General features: G+C 33.0%; 1 long non-coding RNA gene across 1 annotated transcript; it reads left to right on the top strand.

Moving 5' to 3' along the window:
- The first annotated feature begins 9,169 nt into the window (after positions 1–9,169).
- On the top strand, positions 9,170–9,909 carry LOC112496845 (uncharacterized). The gene is made up of 2 exons (XR_008051164.1): positions 9,170–9,318; positions 9,458–9,909. It is a non-coding gene; the product is annotated as an uncharacterized LOC112496845 (long non-coding RNA).
- The last annotated feature ends 12,300 nt before the right edge of the window (positions 9,910–22,209 follow it).

The raw sequence follows: 22,209 nt of genomic DNA, 5'->3' as shown, positions 1-22,209 counted from the left end.
TGAGCCATTTTAATGCATGATTCATGAACATGTATTCAAGCAATTAATTCATATAATCAATCAAGAATTAACAAAGCAAGCACATCATTTTGAATATCAAGCTTAAGCATTTAAATCATCAATTCACCAATAAGTCAATCAATTTAATACACTCAGTAGCATGAATAGTAACGTTAATGTGAAAATTTCATTATTCCAAGTTCATGCCGAATCTTTAAAAATTGTTCTTTGCCAAGAGGTTTGGTAAAAATATCGGCGAGTTGCTTTTCTATAGAAATAAACTCTAATGCAATATCCCCCTTTTGAACATGATCTCTCAAGAAATGATGTCTTATTTCTATATGCTTGGTTCGAGAGTGTTGAATGGGATTCTTTGAAAGATTTATAGCACTAGTATTATCACACTTAATAGGAATTTGTTCTAGGTTAATACCGTAGTCTCTAAGTGTTTGTTTCATCCAAAAAGCTTGTGCACAACAACTTCCTGCAGCTATATATTCGGCCTCGGTAGTTGAGAGTGCAACAGAATTTTGTTTCTTGCTAAACCATAAAACAAGTGAGTGACCTAGGATATAGCATGTTCCACTAGTGCTTTTCCTATCAACTTTATAACCGGCAAAATCTGCATCCAAATAACATGTTAAATCTATATGAGTTCCCCTAGGAAACCAAAGGCCAATATTTATGATTCCACTCAAATAACGGAAAATTCTTTTAATAGCAAGCAAATGAGATTCCTTGGGACAAGATTGAAATCTTGCGCACAAGCAAACACTAAACATGATATCGGGTCTACTGCAGTTAAATAAAGTAAAGATCCGATCATACCTCGATACATTTTGATATCCACTTCCTTGCCTTTTTCATCTTTGTCAAGTTTGGTAGTTGTGCTCGTTGGAGTGTTTTTGGTCTTTGAGTCATCAACGCCGAATCTTTTGAGTAGATCTTTTACATACTTGGCTTGATTTATGAAAATTCCTTCCTCATTTTGTTTTATTTGCAGCCCAAGGAAGTACTTCAACTCTCCCATCATATTCATTTCAAATTCGTTACTCATGCAAGATGAAAATTCTTTACACAACAATTCATTAGTTGAACCAAAAATAATATCATCAACATAAATTTGAACAGCAAGTATGTCTTCGTCCTTATGTTTGACAAATAGAGTAGTATCCGCTTTACCCATTGAAAAATCATTTTCTAACAAGAAATTCTTAAGTCTATCATACCATGCTCTAGGTGCTTGTTTTAAGCCATACAAAGCTTTAAATAACTTATAAACATGATTTGGAAATCTTTCATTTTCAAAACCAGAGGGTTGTTTTACATACACTTCTTCCACTATAAAACCATTCAAAAAGGCACTTTTCACATCCATTTGAAATAAAATGAAATCTTTATGACATGCAAATACCAACAACATTCTAATTGATTCTAGTCTAGCTACGGGTGCAAATGTTTCATCAAAATCAATTCCTTCTTCTTGGTTGTAACCTTGAGCCACTAATCTAGCTTTATTCCTTACAACCACACCGGATTAATCCATCTTATTTCTAAATATCCATTTAGTACCTATGACGGATTGATGTTCCGGTTTAGGAACTAATTCCCATACATTGTTTCTTTCAAATTGATTTAACTCCTCTTACATTGCCATAATCCAAGATTCATCATTTTCCGCATCCGCAAAGGATTTGGGTTCAATTTGAGAAATAAATGCATTATGCTCACAAGTATTTCTAAGTGATGATCTGGTTGTAACACCTCGTGAGCGATCTCCTAAAATTACATCCTTAGGGTGAGAAGAAACATACCTCCACTCCTTGGGGAGTGATTGAGATACACTTTCATTTTGCTCTACATTCATTTCTTCATGTTGCTCATCTTGATTCCCATGAGACGCATCCTTTTGGTTATCTTTTGATGATTCTTTTTGTAAGTCTTCATCTACATCGTTATCAACAACAACTTTCTCCGTAGAGGAGGGGTTAGACTCATCAAAAGTAACATGCATAGATTCTTCTACAACTAATGTATTTTTGTTATAAGCTCTATAAGTTTTGCTTGAGTTTGAATATCCAAGAAAAATACCAACATTAGATTTTGGATCAAATTTGCCAAGATTGTCTTTTGTGTTCAAAATAAAACATTTGCATCCAAACACTTTGAAATAACCAATGTTGGGTTTTCTATGTTTCCAAAGCTCATATGGAGTTTTGTTAAGGTTAGGTCTAATCAACACACGATTTAAAATATAACAAGCGGTGTTGACGGCCTCGGCCCAAAAATACTTAGGCAATGAATTTTTAGTCAACATAGTCCTAGCCATTTCTTGAATGGATCTATTCTTTCTCTCAACAACTTCATTTTGTTGTGGAGTTCTAGGTGATGAAAATTGATGCTCAATGCCAAAATCATTACAAAAAATCTCAAATGCATGATTTTCAAACTCTCCTCCATGATCACTCCTAATGCATGCAATACCATACCCTTTTTCATTTTGTATTTTCTTACAAAGCACTTTAAAGGCATCAAGAGCATCATCCTTATTGGCTAAGAATAATACCCAAGTATATCTAGAATAATCATCCACTATCATAAATGCATAATATTTTCCATTTAAACTAGCATATCTAGAGGGCCCAAATAAATCTATATGAAGAAGTTGAAGTGGTTTTGAAGTAGAAATATGATTTTTATTTTTGAAAGATGTTTTGATTTGTTTTCCAAATTGACAAGCTTCACAGATCTTATCTTTTTGAAAATCAATTTTTGGAAGACCTTTAACTAAATCATTTTTCAAAATTTTTGAAATCAAATCCATACTTGCATGTCCTAACCTTCTATGCCATAACCAACTATCATCATGCAATGCCGAAAAATATTTATCAAGAGTAGATGCACATTCTATGTCAATGATATAAGCATTACCACATCTATTCCCAACAAATAAGATCTTGCCATCGCATGAATTCTCAATAACACAACTAAATTTATCAAAGATAACTTTATAACCTTTGTCACATAGTTGACTAATACTAATTAAGTTGTGTTTCAAGTTCTCAACCAAACATACATTCTCAATTACAGTTGAAGAAACTTTACCAACATTTCCAATTCCAAGAATTTTTCCTTTTGAGTTGTCTCTAAAAGATACGTCTCCACCATTTTCAATTTTGGTGAAGCTTGAGAACCATGCATAATTTCCGGTCATGTGCCTTGAACAACCACTGTCCAAGTACCATTTATTTTTCTTCTTCTTTAAGCCCTACAAGGAAAATCTCAAGTTTTAGGTACCTAAAGCTTTTTGGGTTCTTGAGAGTTAGCAACGGTTCCTTTTGGAACCCAAATATATTTGACACCATAATATGCATTCCTTTTCATGGGACATCTATATTTCATGTGACTATTTTGATTACAATAATGGCAAACAATCTTATGATCACTTGTGGAGGTAGCTTTAACAAAATAATTCTTATAATACTTTTGCTTCAAGTTAGGCTTATACCCAAGTCCTCCTTTATCAAAAACACATTTTTGTGAGTTAAGCATATTATCCAACATCTTTTGCCCATTTGTAAATTTCAAAACAATCTCATTCAACTCATTGCTCTTTTTCTTAAGCATTTGGTTTTCATTTTTCAAATCATCTATGTGTGATTCTAAATGCTCATGTGAGATGCTAGGTTTCTCATTTGATAATGCAATTTCATCATGCAATGTTTTGTTATCTACTTCTAGGCATGCAATTCTTTCATTTACAGATTCATTTTCATTTTTAAGCTTTGCCATTTCTTTTTTAAGACATACATTCTTTTTACCAATCTTTATCAACTCATTATGCAATTCTTTAAAAGCATCATACAATTCATCATAGGTGGGATCACTTACCTCATTGAGATCATCATCCCCTCCTATTGCCATAAGTGCTAGGTTTGATACTTCTTGCGATCCTTCTTCATCACTTGAATCTTCTTCGCTATCATCCCAAGTTGCAACCATTGCTTTCTTCTTGAGTTTGTTGATAAGTGGGCACTCCGATCTTATATGGCCAGGCTTCTTGCATTCATAGCATGTGATTACCTCTTTCTTCTCCCTTTGGTTCTTGAAGTTTCTGAAATTTCTTCGCTCTCCGATTTTCTTAAAGAATCTTCTGAACTTCCTTGCTAGCATGGCTAACTCTTCATCATCCGGTTCACTCTCCCCATCACTCTTATATTTTGAAGCTTTGAGAGTAATGCTTTTCTTCTTCTCCTCATGCCCTTTTTTTGCTGCCAAATCTTCTTCATATGAAATGAGAGAACCAATTAAATCATCAAGAGGTAAAGTATTTAAATCTTTGGCCTCTTCAATAGCGGTTCTTTTGGGTCTCCATTCTTTTGAAAGTGACCTAATGATTTTCTTAATTTTTTCACTATTTGAGAAGGTCTTTCCTAGGGCTCCTAGGGTGTTTACTATGTCCGTAAATCTCGTATACATAGAGTACACACTCTCATTTTGTTCCATTTAGAACAACTCATATTGTCGAGTGTACCTACTAATTTTTTACTCTTTCACTTGATTTGTGCCTTCATAAACTACTTCAAGTTTGTGCCAAATTTCATTTGCACTTTCACAACTACATACTCGATGAAATTCTTTCTTATCAATTGCACAAAATAAAGCATTCATAGCTTTGGAATTTAGAGAAGCTTTTCTCTTTCGAATTCATTCCATTCCCTTAAAGGTTTTGGAATATCTTCCCCGAATTCATTTTTAGTTAGGGGCAAGAATGGACCATCACATGCAACTTTCCAAATTTTATAATCTAGTGCTTGTAAATAAATTCTCATCCTAGTTTTCCAATATGGATAGTCATTTCCGTCAAAAAACGGTGGTCTAGTTGTGGACTGTCCTTCCCTAAAGGTTGAGTCATTTGGGTTGCCATGGATCTCTTACTCTAGACGGTTAAGTCCTAACAAGAGAACTAAGCTCTGATACCAAATGAAATTCTAGTTATGCAACCCAAGAGGGGGGTGAATTGGAATTCTAAAAATTATTCAATTTATAAAGAAAAACTTAATGCAAATATAAACCAAATTCAAAGTAATAATAAATAAGTTGATCACAATATAAAAAGATAAGGGAAGAGAGATTCAAACACAGAGATTTTTACGTGGTTCGGCCAACCTCGCCTACGTCCACGCCTCCAAGCTTTCCGAGCTTGAGGATTCCACTAAGCAAGCCTCCAAGGCTTCAAATGCTTACACTTGACTTCCAAGGTGTCAATAACCTTTACAACAAGAGATTATCCCAATCTCTTAACCCAAGTGTATCCCAACACTTACAATCACTCAAAAACAAAAGATTACAAATTTGTTTTGCCTCTCACAATATTTAAGATTACAAAATGATGTCCAATATGTGAATAGATGAAGCAAGAATGTGTTCAAAGCTCTATGAAGATTGTATTCTCGAGTATAAGCTCAATAGTCGTGTTGTGATCAGCTTTGTTTGAATTTGAATGAGCTTATTTATAGTTGGAGCTGAAAAACTAGCCGTTACAAAATGTCTGCCAGAAAACGGTTCGCCATTAACCATTAACGGTTAATTATTTAGGTTGGTCAAAAGTTACTGTTGGGCCAAGTTTCAAATAAACGGTTTGCCGTTTAGGCTTACCCTTTCACCGTTAAATTCCAGAAACCTGCAAGATGAACATCAATTATCCGTTTACATTAAACGGTTAAGGATTTGCATGAAGTGACCTCTCTGGATAGTATCGGTTAACTGTTTGTAATAAACGGTTCGCCGTTTGTTTCCAGTAACCTGCAAAACAATTTAGCCTTATCCAGTTTTGTTAAACGGTGCCAGAGGAGTACAACCTTCTATTCTGGATGTTATCGGTTAACCATTTAAATAAACGGTTCACCGTTAAATTCCAGTAGCCTTCCCAGCATTTTGTGTTTTCCATTTTTCTTAATCGGTTAGAGCTTAGGCAATATGTAGCTCTCTGGTTTTAATCGGTTAACCGTTTGAAAGAAAACGGTTCACCGTTTATTTCCAGAATCACATTTTAAACCAAATTTTGCAGAGAATCATTTTCTAATTTGAAAGTCCATATTTTATGAATATGATTGGAATGATTATAAGGCTTTTGTTTATTAAGGAATAGCTCCAACATTTTAATCAAAAACCATTTAAAGTTTGTTATCATCAAAATCAATATTATTAAGATATTCATGTTAACAAAGTCTGTTTTCTTGAATGGATTCCTTGAAGAAGAATTTTACATCAAACAACCATTAGACTATGTGGTGAAAGGACATGAAGACAAAGTTTTGAGATTGAAGAAAGCTCTTTACGGGTTAAAGCAAGCACCAAGGGAATGGAATAGAAGAATTGACAAGTATTTTCAAGAGAAAGGCTTCATCAAATGCCCATATGAACATGCTCTCTACGTCAAAGAAAATGATGGAGACATTTTAATTGTGTGCTTGTATGTGGATGATCTCATCTTCACTGGAAGTAATCCAAGCTTGTTTGAAGAGTTCAAGAGAGTGATGATCAAAGAGTTCGAGATGACTGAGATTGGACTGATGGCATATTACCTCGGCATTGAAGTCAAGCAAAATGAAGAAGGCATATTTATCTCCCAAGAAAGCTATGCAAAAGAGATTCTTAAAAGGTTCAAGATGAATGATTGCAAGCCTATAAGCACGCCAGTGGAATGCAGAGTCAAGTTATCGAAACATGATGAAGGCGAAGATATAGATCCAACATTCTTTAAAAGTTTGGTTGGAAGCCTACGTTATTTGACATGCACGAGACCAGATATCCTTTATGCTATTGGACTTGTGAGTCGATACATGGAGAATCCAAAGACCACTCAATTTAAAGCTGCAAAAAGAATCCTTCGCTACATCAAAGGTACAATTAATTTCGGCTTGTTATACTCATTTTCTAATGACTACAAGCTTGTGTGATATAGCGATAGTGATTGGGGTAGAGATGTAGATGATCGAAAAAGCACCACAAGATTTTTGTTCTTCATGGGAGATACTGCTTTCACATGGATGTCAAAGAAGCAACCTATTGTCACACTATCCACTTGTGAAGCTAAGTATGTAGCTGCCACATCAAGTGTTTGTCATGCAATTTGGCTCAGAAATTTACTGAAGGAGTTGGGCTTGCCACAAGAAGAGCCAATCGAGATTTGTGTTAATAACAAATCAGCAATTGCCCTATCCAAGAATCCAGTCTTTTATGATTGAAGCAAACACATAGACCCTCGCTGTCATTTCATAAGAGAGTATATTGCAAGAAAAAAAAGTGCAAATCAAGTATGTAAAATCTCAAGATCAAGCAGCTGATATCTTCACCAAGCCGCTCAAGAAAGAAGACTTTGTAAAATTCAGAAGTTTGCTTGGTGTCATAGGATCAAGTTTAGGGGGGGGTGTTGGATCATAAACTTGATCCAAGATAAATAAATTCAAGCCCAACTCATGGAAGGTTCCATGAGTAGGTATGGTTGGTGAGATTTGAATTACTTGTAGTAGGTGTGGTAGGTGTGGTTGGTGAAGTAGTTGAGTGGTAGGTTTTGATGGATGGTGAGGATTTGTGTATTAGTTGAATAAATGAATGGTTGTGATTAGTTTGTTTCATGTATAAATACCCCCTCTCCCCTTTGGTTTAAGCATCAAGTGAAGTAACAAAATCTCTAAGGTGTAGAGAGTGAAAAATAAGAGTTGTAATTGGTGAGGAGTGTTGTTGAAGAAATAAAATAGTATTTTTTTGTGTGTGTTTTATTTATTAATTCTCCAACAATTATATCATGTGGTCGATATTGTGCCATAGAAAGCCAATTTTATTGTATTATTATTATTTTTTGTTGAGTATGATTGTGTTTACCTATTTAGGCTAACTTAAAAAATTTAACTCAAAATTTTACAAGAATGTTGATAAGGAGAAGAGAGGATAGTGAAAATCAAATATTATAGCTTTAATGTATTAAAATTAGTGTGTGATATCATCTAATCTATTAGATCTTAATAGTCCTTTTTTTTAATCTTTTTTTTGTGTATGTTATTTTTTTTAAAAAGGTAAATTAATTTCTTAATTCTTATGTCCTCACATACGAGCTAGGATATAATTAGCATTTAATTATCTTAGAAAGCGTTCATATTCTTTACTTTGTTAGAGTTGTATTTAGATTATTATTTTTAATTCTTTTTTTTAGTAGGATTGTTTTGTCTTATTTGAGTTAGCTTACAAAATTTTAACTCAAAATTTTATAAGAACGATGATGAGGAGAGAGGGTTAAAAACAAATAAATGTTATAGTATCAATGTATGGAAATTAATGTGTCATATTATCTAATCCATTAGAACTAAGCCATTAATTTTGTTTCAATATAAATATAAGTGTGTCTTAGTTCCTTTTTTTTTCTTCTTTTAAGTAAAGGAAGGACAAAAGCACAAATCAATTTTTTAACCCCTAACTCCCTAGAATTCTAATAATGGTGGCCAAATAAATAAAACTACTTAAAAATCACTCAACTAAATTTTTGGAGGCACATATATTAAAATATGTAAAAGTGCTCATATACAACTATTTCTTATCATTTACCTCGTTCTATCCCACCTCAAATTTTAATGTATTCCTTTGGATTTTTAAACTCTTAACCTATGAATTATTTCCTTTGTAAAAGTTCAAACACGTGAGCTATCCCATCTGCTTCATGTAAGATAAAATTAGAATTTCATTAACTTAGAAAGCGTTTGTTATTTTGTTATTGTCATATTTAGATAATTATTTAATTCATTATTTTCTCTTATTTGAGTTAACTCACAAAATTTATAGATTGCTCCCGTATTTTGTTAATTATTTTGCTTGTCTTTAAAACTTTGTATTTCATTATTTTTATAACAAATCTATTCTCTCTCTCTCTCTAGAGAAAAAGTATAATTAAGGGTACGTTTAGAGTTGGCAGCAATACCCGCGGGCCCCAATTAATTTGGGGCAGGTATGGGGCCCTAGAAAAATGTGAAAATAAATTCAGGTCAGTTTCGGGTATGGGTCTTAGCCCCAAACAAAATTCGAGTTTGGATTTGGGGATTTTATCGGGTCCCCTAACCTGACCAAAAATAAAATCTAAAAAGAAAAAAAATATTACTTAATATTTTAAATTTGTAAATTAAAAATTCTAACACCCATCCTTTGCATTGAATCGATCGTTATTTCCCAAAAGAAACCCTAACAGCTCGTCAGTCACCACCGTTGCTAACAGCTGGTCAGCCGCTACCATTCGTCGTCTCCGACCAACACTCAGTCACGCTATCGGTTCTTCTGCTGCAAGCTTTTTGCTTTTTCTATTTTTCTTTCTTTATTTATTTATTTCAAATTGCATCTGGTTTCATTGATTTGAGTCAATTTTACATTTTGTGTGTTTTCATTCATCTTCTTCTGATTTCATTCTCAGTCACATAGCCTGAAGTACAAACTGCAGCCATGGAGAGCTCACAGAAACAGAGGTTGCAGCCATGATTTGAGTTACTGACAGCCATGCTTTGGGTAAGTTATGTTTTGATTCTCTTGATTCCCCTCCTCCTATCAGGATCCCTCTCTCTATCCCTTCTTCCGTACACTTTACGACGCTGCTGTTGCCTCCTTCCTAAGTTGTATGAGAATGATAAGCTTTGTTGTGATGCCATTTGATGGGCTTTATTATCATGTACACTTTACATTATAAGCTTTTTTTTTAATCAGTTTAAGAAACACGATGGGTTTGATGAATGCAGCTGAGATTTAGCCGCCATTTATAAAATACCGGCAGAGCTCTAGAGAGAGAAGAGAATAAAGATAGATTGAGTTTTTTTGTTTCAGGAGGTTTTCTTTGAATAATAAATAATGGATTTTTATTGCTGGTGAGAACACTTAATCAAGTCTTTATTAATGAAAAGTTTATGTTGAAAATGTAAAATTATTTTGATTTGTGATATAAAATTTGATCATTTGTAATTATGTTGAAAACTTAGAATTATTTTGTTTTTATTTTTGTGGAGGTTGTTAAAATTTGATCACTCATAATTTTATTTTTAATATGGAATTTGATCATTTGTAATTTTATTTCTAAATATGGAGGTTGTTAGAATTATTTTTTTTTTAAAAAAGAAACTAAAATATTCAGAAATTATTATTTAAAAAAATGAGGATCGGGTCCCTGTTTTAATCCCCACTCAATTCGAGGATTTTCGGGGACATACCCAAACTGTAACACCACAAATCTAATACATGCGGAGCACGTGAAGGAGGTTACTCACAAATCATAATCTTTATTCATAAGTTTCAAACTGAAATACCTCCAATTCTTATTCAAATAAATCCACAAATTCAAACGTCTAATACTAATTAATCTCTCTCTCGGACATAAAAAATAATAACAAATGTCTCAAACTCCAAATTACACGTTCATAATAGAAATAACTAAATAGAAACACGAGTCTATTCCTCCTCTTATTCGAATAGCAACGGAAATAGAAAATTACTAACTCCAAAGCTAAACGCCCCTCTCAAAGAAACTTAATTTGCAAAAAGTAATGACGAGGGGTGAGCCGTCAACTCGGTAAGTAAAGTCATTTATAACATACTAGGCCCATCGATATAAAAAAAATATTGCAAGCCTTCTTTTGTTTAAAACATATATCATAATTCATAAATTTCATAAAACGATATATCACGATAACATAACATAAATTCTTAATAATTCAGAATATTCAAAAGCATATTTACTTACGAAGCAAATCATATAATACGTATACAGAAAACAAAAGGTTAGCTCATGTCACATAGTGTCACCTATAGTCCCAGTGACCCGGCCAGAAACAGAATCAGAATATCGTGTGCACACTCAAACAGAAACCCAGTACTGGTCCAGACAGATATATCGTATATTACGATCAGAATCAGAATCAGAATAACTATGGACAATGAGCCAAAACATTAAGAATCCCATACAATCATCAATAATTGAAATCAAACATAGGTACAAAACATTCGTATCAGTTTCATAAAAGTTCATATCAATAATTTAGGCTTGCATAACATTTTAAAGATAATATCATAAAAGGTTGTCATGTCATAAACTCATTTACATATTAAAAAGCATTTATAAAATACTTTGTTAAAAAGAATTTAGGTTTGAAAACATTTACATAAAATTAATTTTGTTATCAAAATCAATTAATCCTTTAAGTAGTATAAAAACATTTATACTTATAATAATAATATCAAAATACTTATACATATCCAGTACATTAGGAATGAAGTTACTTACCTCGAAAAATGAATGAATAAACACACCTCTAAGCTTCTAAGAGCCTCAATCACCTTCAATACCTTAAACAAATACAAGATATGACAATTAATAACTTATTCTAAGAATCTGATTTTCTAATTCATACCCGTACAGGTCTGATTCTCAGAATTTTAACTCTTAATCTAAGACTCAGAATGATATAATATCCTATGGAACTATTCTGGACATCCATGAGTACCCCATGTAAAATTTACAAGAGGATCCGATATCAAAAACATTTTAAAAACTATTTACTTCTCAGTAAATTCGAAACTGTTTTCACATAATCTAAACTAAACAGAACGAGTTCCGTGATTTTTATAAAATACAATACTAATCAGAAAATTATGAAATTAAAACTGGGAATCCTAGACACATATATTAACATACATATAAACTTTCAGAATTTTCCGAGTTCAGTTGGTGGTACAAATAGTCTTTTGAATCTGATCACAATACTGGAATCGCAGTTTTCCAGTGCAGTGGTTTCTATTTCCAAAATATGTATAAAATTGAAAACGAAGTCGAATTTAATGAAATAAAATTTAATCAAGAAGCCCTACATGTCTAGTTTCCAGAAATATAAATTTTATAAGAAAATTCGTTCAGAAAATATAGTTTTAAATTCGAGATACTCATGCTGTCCAGAATTATCCTGTGCTTAATACGTCAAGGATTGATTAACTAAACTCATAATAAATCAAAACCCTAAGCAAAGCCTAAATATATTCTAAATCATGCATTAAGATCTATAACCTTCTAGAATCGTGCCAATATAAACCCTAGCTAGATAGAGTGATTAGAAATCTGTTGAGAACAGGGAGAATAACTTACCCGTCGCTTTGATTCTCTCCTAAACAAAGGTTTGAATCCTAAGATTTGGGTAGGAGCGTAAAGAGCAGCAGAGAAGAAGAATAAACGTTGTGAACTTAGGGTTATGGAAGGGGAAAAAGTATGCATTTATAGGAGATCTTAAGAAACCCTATTTAATAAGGAAAAATAACCCTTTTTCAAAATTATCTCATAAATAACCTCTATTTAATTAGTACCCCTTTCTTAATAAGGGTTATAGGCCACCCATAATTCTCAATGAAAGCCCAATTTCCATAATTTAATATGTATGGGAATTTGTGACGTTACACAAATTATCCCCCATTACAATTTTTTGGGTATGGAACGGGTTCGGGGGATAACTTCCAAATCGGGTTAAGGTGATCATGATCCCCGCCCCATTGACATCGCTAGGTACGTTTCTGGCACTCAGGTTCGGGCAGGTATGAACAGTGCAAATCTATTTGCATTATGCAACAAATTGAAAATCTACAGTGAACGGATCCTTTATGTCGATAATATTAGTTTCTATTGCATAGAGCTCAAAAGGAGAATTCTAATAGTACTAAATTGACTTAAACGGACATCATTTATCATCTTTCGAAGTTGATTGGTGGTGGTCAAAGGTGGTCGTTGGTGGTTGCTTTAATTTTTACTAATAAATTAAACAATAACAATTTAATATTATTTAAAATACACAAGCCAACCCATAATTACACTAAATATAAAATTGTATTAACAATATGATACAATGTAATTTTTAATACAGTCCAATATAGACCTCGTTTAAATTGAAATTGGATAGCTGTAATTTAAAAGTTACAGCACTAAAATGTTTGGTAAACACTAACTGTCATAAATTGAAAACTAAATTGATTTGATTTTATACTTTTATTTCATAGTTCAATCTTTTGGTGAGTACCTTTTGACTAAGGCCATCCTGCCAAGGCTGACAATCAATTTCTTTCATAGAAATGGAGTGGCATAAAAAGGAAAATGGGGGAAACATTCTTTGGGAGCATGCGTCCGAGTATGTTTGTGCAATAAACCCCTCTGGCCAAAGACTAGTGGTAGGTGGTCCTGCCGGTACCTCAACACCAAAGAGGGGCCATAGTTCAGTGCACCAAAAGTCACCGAACGAATTATGACAAGTGAGGAAATGCTTTCCTTTGAAGTCAACAGCAATTAAAATTATGGAAATGATTAAGTGGCCGGCGTCAACAGCCCGGCGTTTGCTTCATCTTGACTGTGATCATATAATCTTTTCAAATAGAAACGATTCGTCAACATAGGATATGAGCTCATAATTAGATTTTTCCTACTTACTTACGGCTCAATGACCTTACTGCCCTTTTCAATAGAAACAAATGGGCACCTTATATATGAAAAAATTAGGCTACCATCATGGACCAGGTGCACAATAGCTGGACTCCAAATAATTGATCAGAGTTTATTTCAACTAAAAAAGTTTCGTCAACATAAGATATTATTTGTAATTAGAATTTTCCTACTACCTACAACACAAAGTCCATGCCGCCCTTTTGAATATAATGCTATAAAGATCCACATGGGAGCTTTTTATTGGTTAAAAATCAGTTTTTTTTTTATATAAAAACTTTTAGTACCGATCTCATACATTACACAAGAATTCGTAATCTAGAATATCATACCTTGACAATCCGATTTTTCTTTTTCGCTGAATTAATTTAGACTCTTAGATCACGATCTATCACCACCACTTCTATTAGATCACGATTCGTCACCACCAATTTTGTTAGATCACGATCCGTCACCAATGATCTTCCAGGTTATGACTTAAGTTTGTTCTGCACTTGACGTGTGGACGCCTTTATCACCACTAAAAGCAACTAGCAAGAGAAAATATTCCTCTCAAAATTAGAGAGAAAAAATCTTTTTTTCTGATATGTATATTGTGGCTCCTACTTTTCCTTTTGAGAAAACAAGTCTTTTTCTTTCTCTCTTTAGTGGAAACCCTAGACTCCATATTTATATATTTTTTAATTCTATTAAATCAAATTTGATTTAAATTAAAAAATAACAAAACCAAAAGTGGCATTACTTATTATTATGTTATAGGGGCCCACCTAGTAAAATAACACAAGGCCCCTTACACATAAGCATATTAAATGAAATCTCCCACTAAATAATATATTTATGCTTTTAACCCAAATAACTAGTTATCTTGCTTATTAATCTAGTAGCAGCGTAGTCAATTAAATGAGCTAACCCGGAGATCATATGGGTACATACAATAGTGGCTACAATAATTAAGTCTGTAATTAAACTAGCCCAATTATTTAATTCCAAATTTACTCCACTGAAAGATTGGAATTTACCTCCATAATTGTATGCTATCTAGGATAGTATTTTCGAATAATAATTCGACCCATGACACATTGATTTCTTTACTGCATAATTCTTTGTACCACATCGTTGATTAAATCGATATCTCAACTGTCCAATCAATTTTATTACATCTTGCTCCATGATACTTACTGGTTTTCTCTAATGATCATTTCAACATACTAAATATGTTGACACACTTTGGCCAGAGAATTTTATGATCAAGTACTGAAAATCCATCAAGAGATGTGTTGTACAAATTCTATATTGTTAGTCTCTAACTCCAATACTCATAATTGCTCTCACCAAGATACCCGGTAATCTTGACTACAAATGTGTGTCATGCCTATTGATAACTCAAATGAAATGACAATTACAATCATGAAATCATAACTAACTCAAGATTAAGATTATAGTAAAATTAATGACTATAAGATTTAATAAGTCTGACAGATATTTCAACGTTAATTAAATCTCATTTGTGATCTTATTCAATGTAGTCGTACTACATCAATAAATTCATACATAATTTAGACAAATCATTTAATAAATTTATTACAGTCTATACCTAAATAAAGTGTCCAACTTTATTTATCAACTGCGAACTTAATTTATTTAATCATAAGATAACTTATATTTATGTCTTCTGTAAATCCACATGGTGATTAGATAAATACATATAATATGATTAAATGGACTTTACTCAAAATATTAATGCAATTAAGATACTTGAATAAAATACCTCATTTATTTTATTAATCAAAAAAATTATTTATTACAATTAAATAAACACATATGCTTTTAAAGAACATATTTTCCCAATACTTTCATGAATTAATACAGCGTTAAACAATCCGACGGAGACTTTCTTCAATCATTTATAGTGGATACTAAAGACTTTCTTCCAACATACCTTCGTATGAAACATTTAATGCTACACGAACCTTTTCATATGAAACTGGTAAATACATCCAATATAATGCTTCTAGCCATGTTTTAGGCTTATAATAAAACAACGAATCTAACAATTAAACTTATATTTAAAATGAAAAAGCAACGAATTTTATTCATGTCCTTAATCTCCTCCTCACCCAACAGCAAAATATTTCTAACGACAAAGTTAAGAGGTCTGGGATTCAACTCCCCGGAGCGAAGATTGAGCTGTCATTATTTAAAGGATAAACTTCAATTTGTCCCCTAGATAGAATAACAATCATCAATTTATCTTATAAAAGTACGAAAACATCAATTTACTCTCAATTACTATCAAGAAGAATAAAAGAAAAAATCATCAATGTGCCCCCTCCTCCATTTACCATCTTCTTCTGAAAAAAATGAGGATAAATTTGAATTTTCATACTTTTGGGGATAAATTAAAGATTATCATTCTAAGTAAGGAGTAAATTAAAATTTACCTTATTTTAAATTTATTAAAAAAAAAGCTTAATTTACAAATTTTATTTTAATGAAAAGATTTACATATTATTTGCTTACACTATTCCACGATAATTGCTAATGAATAATAAGGAGAAATAGACAGAAATGACGTATTGATGATTGCTTACATATATTGGCTACAATGGGCGAGGCCTTGTAGTGCCCCACAGCAGCCCCTGTTGGACTTCTGAAAATTTTTATGTGCATTTTCAGCATTGCCCCATCATTAATATGAAACATCAAAAAAGTCCCTCTTAGTAAATTTTAAAGTCCCTCTTTAGTAAATTTAAAGAATATAAGTGTCGTATATTAAAAGAATGCTTCATGTCTCAAGCTTAACAGTTAGCACACATTTTGGACTAATGAAGTTTTTCTTTTCCAATTCTTCGTTGCTTTTTTCCACGATTCTTCACACTTCGCTCCTCTTTTATCTCTAAAAAAGTAAACCACCTCAAGAAGTTTACTATTGATTTGCTACTCTAATTAGTTAGTAAGCCCTCTTCATTAACTATCACTTCTTTTATCTTTTTGAAATTTCTCTTCGATAAAAGAATTAACGTTATATTTTTGAAAAATTTTGAACTCTCATGTCATATTGTTGATCATGAGTTTATCCTTAAACTTTATAAACATAAAAAAATACACATTGAGACAATTGTAAACATATTGTGAAATGTTTTAATGAATTTAAATTTTGGTACTTGTTATTTATTAATTTTAAAAAAATATATATATATTATTGTTTGAACTTAACCTCTATTACACTGGACTCCTTGACCGCCACTGGATAGAAAACAAAATGGCAACAAGGACCACACAAAAAGGATTGAGACTTTGTAAGGTGATGACAAACTTTTCTGCCGTGTTCTAGATTTTAAGCTTTCTAATTGTTTGGCATGCCTTATGTGTATCATCATTGAACTGTTAGGATTGAAAACAAGCAAAAAACATGGGCTGATAGTGGCCAGGCACAACAACCAGCGTAGCAATAGTTGAGGTAGCAATCGCCTAGATCGCAAAAGCCACCAAGACAACAAAATAATCCTTATGCAAAGCTATGCCGAATAAGTGTTTGAAGTGTGGAGCACCAAGGCATAGATCGAGTGATTATCGTTCTAAAAATTTAAATTTGGTAGAGGCTGTAGTCGGCAAAGAAGAGGTGGATGACGTTGAGGATGGGATGACGAAGAGGCCTTGGAGTTGGAAACAGTTGAAACAAAGTTGCTAAACTGCATTGTGCAGAAAATTTTATTGGCGTCGAAATTTAAAGAGAATATCCAACGTAATAAAATTTTCAGAACACGTGGCACCATCAATAATAAGTTGTGTAACATGATAATTGATAGTGGTGGTAATGAGAACATAGTTTCAAAGGTACTGGTTGATGTGATAGGACTTTCGACAGAAATACATCCCATACTTTACAGAATAGGGTATATCAAGAAAGGGGCAGAAACGCGAGTGACATAAGTGTGTCGTTTTTGTTTCTCCATTAGAAAGATTTATAAGAGTGATATGGCATGTGATGTAGTAGATGCAGATATGTGTCATCTGTTATTAGGTTGAATGTGGTATGTGAGGTAGTAGATATAGATGTTTGCCATCTATTATTAGGTAGACCTCGGCAGTTTGATGTTGATACAGTGCATAGACGAAGGGATAGTGTGTACAAGTTTTGGTGGAATATCAAGAAGATTCATTTACTGTCTTTAACAGACAAGAAGAAGAATCTTAAAGCTGAAACGAAGAATTTTTTTTGCTATTGTGAAGGGACATTTAGAAGAAGACTGTGACGGTTGCAAGAAGTTGTAAAAGGAAGATGAGTTTGAGGTTAATTCTATTCCTTTAGAAGTACACCATTGGCAGCTGAGTTCACCGACATTACACCATTAAAGATACTTGATGGGCTGCCTACTTTACAAGATATCCAGCATCATATAGATTTAGTCCCTAGTGTAAGTTTACCTAACTTGCCTCATAATCGCATGAGTCCTCATAAGCATGCGATTTTACAAGGACTGGTTGATGAATTATTGTAGAAAGGGTTTATTCGTAAGAGCATGAGTTCATGTGTTGTACTAGCTTTGTTGGTGCCAAAGAAGGATGAGAGTTAGCGTATGTGTGTAGATAGCACTTGAATTAATCAGATTACAGTGCAATATTGGTTTTCTATTTCAACATTTCAGGATTTATATAGGGATAGCAATTGTGTCCGCAAATCTGCCCAAACCTGCCTGCTGCTGACAATTTTGTGGGTTGCGGGTGAGTTTGGTATTACAATTTAAAACCCGCACTTGGATGCGGGTGGGTTTGGTATTAGCCCAATATCCGGCAAATACTCGCATGAATATCCGCTAGACCTGTAATGTTTTTTAAAAATATTTTTAATTTAATTTTAATTGAAAAAATATTTAAATCTAAAAAATATATAAAGAAAATAATGCAATTATGCAAAGTGCCAAATAACCAAAGTATTTTTGTATGGTCTATTTTTCTTTAACTCAATGCATGAATTATTTCATTATTATAATTTTTTTCTTCTAGTTAATATTTGAAAAGCATTATTCTTTAGAAAATATTTTTCTTAATCATTATTGTAGGCATCATATTGGATGGGTGCTAATGATGGTGAATGAAATGAAGATCTTCTCTTGGAGCTTGTGTTGGATGATAATATGAAATATAATTGTTATTTTTAGATACTAGTTTGTGGGTTTTTTCTAATAGATTTTTGTATTTTATACTTAAATTCAAGAATTTGTGTTGGATTGATGTTGAAATTTAATTTTTCATTTACATTGGTTAAATTTAAAATGGATGAGGTGCCATGGTATTCAAAAACATTGGTTTGCTGGTGGTGTAGATTCTTGTTCTTTTGACCCGCTTTTGTCATGCACATACTCTACTGTTCGGGACAGAAGGTGCATTTTTTGCAACTAAGCCATGGATGATTCCTTTGGTTTATCTTTTAATTATATTCTGCCAGGATTAGTATACAGTAAAGAAGAAGTTTTAAGTTTGAAGAAAAGAAACAAAAATTCATTCGGTCTCTACAGAACCTGAGGATTGTCTATGGGCAGAGTAGAAGTTCCTGTTACGTCCAAGGTGGATGGATGCTTGTTATTTCCTCTGGCGTAGGCTGCCTGAAGATGATTATCTCCCCTGATCATTGAACAATCTTCAGTTTTCAAGCATTCTTGTAAACTGATGTTCAATTTAATAGCTATGTTTTGCTGTCAGCAATTTTGTTTCGCGATTGCTACATTCTTATATCTGTTTTCGGAAATTAACAGTGGTGTTCTAGCATGAAGCCTTTTACATTATGAACTTTCTTATATGATAGTATCTACTTAAACAATGTGCTATGATCAAATTTCATAGTCATTGGCACAGAAAACTATGAGCTAATAAATCCCTTCTCAGTTTTCATCGTCATTCTTGCCAAAGTTTCATAGGCCTTCAATTTTCATTATTTTTATTTGGAAGAAAGCTCTTAGGAACTTCCTTTTTGAGGTTATATACTCTTGTAGCATCTACATTGAACAATCTGGAAAATTTAACTATTGTGCATATTAGTTTCTGCTACTGGCATTTGTAGTTGAAACAATGCTGCACTTTTAAATTATAATCAATCACAACTGTTCCGTGATGATACAAAACACTTCATGAAGAGAGGTGAAACAACCTCCTGTTCTATCATTAAAATACTACAAAATTCAAATGGTCTCTACTTAAAAGTTTGACATTCTTGCAGGCTGCGACTCCATTAAAGAACTCTTCCCTTCCTTTCCAAAGTGTTTGGATGGCAAAGATATCTAATGAAAATAACCGAGAACTTGGCCACCCACAGTCCGCCTGAGGGCCTCTTCATGATCCAAAACACCATCCGGAGTTGTTAGCACAACATAGCCCCACTGCATTGCAAAATCAGAATGAAAAGCACAAAAAATAAGTTCCAAATATTATGTCATTTATTGCTTTTTTTTTTTGGGTGAAAAATGTTGGATTCATAAACATACATACTACACAACCATTCCTGCCAGTGAAACCCCACTTACTTCAAATGGGCAAGCATATATAAAAGGACTTAAAAGAGATTTGAACAAACCTGTCTAGTTGGAAGAGCACGCACCGTGTACCCTTCAATTTCCCTTGCCTTGACATCCTGCCTATAAGTGAGAGCTCAACAATCATTTACCCTGCCTAGTAGTTCAACTTTGATCTTGCCCACCCTATGTGGATCATACACCTGAAAATCCTTGATGTATCCTTTAAATTTATTAAAAATAAAAGAAAGAGAAAAAAGGTCAAGTTCAGAAAAAAAATAAAAACTGCATGCTTCATCTAGAATAAATAATAGCCAATAAGCTTTAAAGATATGTGTACATTTTGTAGCCTCTATTGCAAAATAATTAAAGAACAGAATGAAACTCTTTACAAAAAAAGATTGAAGAAGGTCTAGAATGATAAATTTCTGTCTAGATGGTCCTATTTTATTTGTTTCGTATGAATAGATCTAGCAGATAAAGAAATCAAAACATCTCATAAGCAGCTTAAACAAACACTTAACTGGTTAGAAATTATTAGTAACAGCAGTTTTGCCACGAACCATGTCCATGCAGCAAACACCATAAGAAAACAATAACTAAACCTAGGTACCTCACCCTTGACAAATGTACTTGCAAAATTGCAATCAATTAGTTGGAAGGACCAGTAAATGACTTCCAAATACATGAAGGTTAATCCAAAGGAATTGCTCTGAAATCTATATTGCATGATCCAGAACAAGAATAGAAGCATTATATAAAATGAAGGCAGGCAACTTGTTCAGTCCAAAATTCATGTTCATCAACAACCTTCTGTATACAATCAGGGTGCAAGCTTAAACCAGGAAAGTCTGCGGCATTTCACACACATTTTCATTAATATTCTGCAGCAATTCAGAGGCACATTTTTGGTAGTAGAGAATTGCATGTAGCAACCCTACCTCCTTTTCTTTCCCTTAAATTTATTAACCAACGGCAGAGTGTTTTCAGTCAAAATTTAAGGTGTTGCATGCTATGCATGCTCGTGAAAGTAAATATGGTAGATCTGTATGTGATGAGCCAATGATGTTAACATGAGCATAATTAAGAGTGAAAATAGCATTTCTTAACTAAAACTCGGATTCAATTTGTATATTTAAATAAATTTGTTCTTAGATTCAAATAATATAACCCAAGGCCTCGTGGACGAAAATGTATAGAAATTTGATTTGATTATTTTACTTCAAAGTTTGCATGCAGGTACTATCATCGCCTGAAAAGAATAAGGGATGAGAAAATAGTCGAAAACCAAAGACCAAATCGTGCTAATGAACACAAGGTATTGCTTTATCACATCCATGAACCTCCTTCAAATCTCTGTCCTCCGTATCCACCTCATGGTACTCCGAAACAAGGTAAAAGGAAAAAAAAAAGTCAAAACTACGTATGTGGTTAAATTTCTGCATTTATAGTTTTATACACAAGTATACACACTTATGTTTCAACCTTCTTTATAGATTCCCTTAGAAACTTATTATGGAACAACTCAATCACCTATTGTTCTTTACCATTCAAGACCATCCATCCAATAAATATTCATTTTAGAACATAACCTTAAACTGAAACAAAAACAAACCTGCATGACTATATTTTCTACCATCTAAACATTACCCGTGGATAATGATGCAAACAGTAGAGAGAACTAAATGTTGGAGAATTAATAAATAAAACACTCAAAAAACACACTATTTTATTTCTTCAACAACACTCCTCACCAATTACAATTCTTATTTTTCACTCTCTACAACTGAGAGATTTTGTTACTTCACTTGATACATAAATCAAAGGGGAGAGGAGGTATTTATACATGTAACAAACTAATCACAACCATTCATTTATTCAACTAATACACAAATCCTCATCATCCATTAAAACCTATCACTCACCTACTTCACCAACCACACTTACCACACCTAACACAAATAATTCAAACCTCACCAACCATACCTGCTCATGGAACCTTCCATGAGTTGGGTTTGAATTTATTCATCTTGGATCAAGTTTATGATCCAACACCCCCCTTAAACTTGATCCTGTGACACCAAGCAAACTTCTGAATTTTACAAAGTCTTCTTGCTTGAGCGGCTTAGTGAAGATATCAGCTGCTTGATCTTGTGATTTTACATACTTGATTTGCACTTCTTTTCTTGCAATACACTC

This window comes from Citrus sinensis, chromosome 8, assembly GCF_022201045.2.
Source record: "Citrus sinensis cultivar Valencia sweet orange chromosome 8, DVS_A1.0, whole genome shotgun sequence".
In the NCBI taxonomy this organism is placed as follows: domain Eukaryota; kingdom Viridiplantae; phylum Streptophyta; class Magnoliopsida; order Sapindales; family Rutaceae; genus Citrus; species Citrus sinensis.
Note: the sequence above shows the minus strand (reverse complement) of the source record. Positions and strands in the feature narration are given on the sequence as shown.